General features: G+C 30.7%; 1 protein-coding gene across 1 annotated transcript in view; it reads right to left on the bottom strand.

Moving 5' to 3' along the window:
- ALG9 (ALG9, alpha-1,2-mannosyltransferase) overlaps positions 1 to 2,076 on the bottom strand; it is an 84,954-nt gene that overhangs the window by 63,214 nt on the left and 19,664 nt on the right. The window lies entirely within an intron of this gene.

Here is a 2,076-nt window from a genome sequence, read left to right as displayed (position 1 = left end):
AGAGGAATTCCTTATATATTTTGGAAATGAACCTCATCAGATATGTGGTTTGCAATTATTTTCTCCCATTTTGTAAGCTCCCTTTCACTCTATTGTTTGTTTAGTCTCTTCTTTCTCAATCATGTTTTAAATTTCCTTGTTTCTTTAAAAATACTAAATATACTTATTTTACATTCTTATTTTAATAAGTCCTAATAAATGAAGTTTTGCAGGTCAGCTTTCTGTTGATTATTACATCTGCTGGCTCTCACTCATAATGCTTTATTGCTTTCTGTGCTTTGTGATTTATTTTTATTATAATTTCTTGTTCACTAGAACTTTATCTGTGGTAATTCCTTGACATGTGGGTTAAGGATTCACTTCTGTAAAAAAATTTTATATTTGTTTTTGCAAGTTCCCTGGGGACACTACCAACCCAGAATAACTTAAAATAAATTCTCAACTTGGGGTTTAGGTTACTACGTGGATGACTTGAATTCAGTCCTGAACCCATATGAAGACCAACTTATGGTTACAATCCTCAAAGGCAACAATGGCTTTCTTTTTTCTCCCCTATTCTACCCAGAGTCAAAGCCAAAGAATTTTTTTATCTGACATTTTAATCTGTTTTGCAATGGGAAGATTTTTAATAATGATTATTAAGTTCAAATACCTTTTAAAGAATTCTCAAAATAAGATGTTTGTTAGGTTTCATACAAAAACAAAAAGGTAGCTATTTTTATTGCTGGAACACTTAAATGCTAATACTTCCACTATCAGTCAATCAATTAATAGGTACTTGGTAAAAGACAAAATACAGGGTGCAAATAAGAGCAGTGAGTTCCTATTAGTTAAGCTCGAGCAGAAGAGGTGAATCATGAACCTATATCTTAGGATCCAAAATAAGAATCTACTAAATCCTTCCAAATAAAAGACCAGTTAGATATGTATTAACAGAATTAAAATGAATAATATGAAGATATGGTATTTATGAACCTTAGGAAAGAAAATGATAATTAGAAGTACTCCCCTCTAATGGCTTGTTTCAAACAAGAAATCGCATTTTAGATATAATTTTAGGAGCTAAGAGGAAAGTGTTTCCTATTTTTAAACAGGAAATAGTGCTAATAAGATCAGAGAAATAATCTATGCTATTATATTGGGCTTCAGCAAAGCTTTTATACTCACTTGTAAAAGTAAAGTTCACAGACACAGCTCACAAAAGCCAGGAGACATCGTAAAAAGTAAAAGACAAGAATCTGAAAAAAAACCAAAACAAGAAAACAGAAGACAGAGATACAAGTTAACAAAATTCTTAAAGATGAAACTACTCTCATTTGTCATTAATAACACCATAAATTGGTATAATCCTTATGAAAAGCAATATGTATCAAGAACAAAGCAAATTTTCATATCCTAAATTCAGTATATCTACTTCTATGATTCCAGCTCACAGAAGTAACTATGTGAGTAAATATGTAAGTAAATATGGGAGGGTTCTATTCATGAAAATGTTAATTGCAGCACTATTAATTTAGAAAAACTTTTTAAAAAATTACAAAATGTTTAATTATAGGGAAATGGTTGAATAATGCTATATCTATTTCATGGACTATTACATAGATATTAAAATTTATGATTACAAAAACAGTGGAAAAATTCTTGATATAAAGCTCATTCATTTGACAAGCATTTCCTAGATAATTACAATTATATAGACGTAGATATGAACAAAACCAACTCCATCTCTGTGTCCATTTTAAGATTCATTTGTGACTGTTGACAAACTTCACTGTCTTTACTTAGCAAGCATATCAAAGCTTTCTAGATGATTATTATCTGTGTTCCTCAAAATGTAGCCATAAATATTTTTGTTTGCAACAGCCAGAATAGTATGGCAACAAAGGTAAATATCAAACTGGTAATAGTATCGATTATAAGCAATCATATCACAAGACCACCAGGAGGTATGGCCTCTGGCACTACTATATTCTTTGTCCCTTTGTGTTGTCAATAATTAATGCCCAAGCAATACTATAAAAAACGTACTATAACAGGGGTTTGGTAGTTGAGAATAACTTGCGCAAAACTGCTGAG

The sequence above is a fragment of the Pteropus vampyrus genome, unplaced genomic scaffold (assembly GCF_000151845.1).
Source record: "Pteropus vampyrus isolate Shadow unplaced genomic scaffold, Pvam_2.0 Scaffold110, whole genome shotgun sequence".
Classification (NCBI taxonomy): Eukaryota; Metazoa; Chordata; class Mammalia; order Chiroptera; family Pteropodidae; genus Pteropus; species Pteropus vampyrus.
The sequence above is the reverse complement of the archived record's forward strand: the minus strand, read 5'-3'. Positions and strand labels throughout refer to the sequence as shown.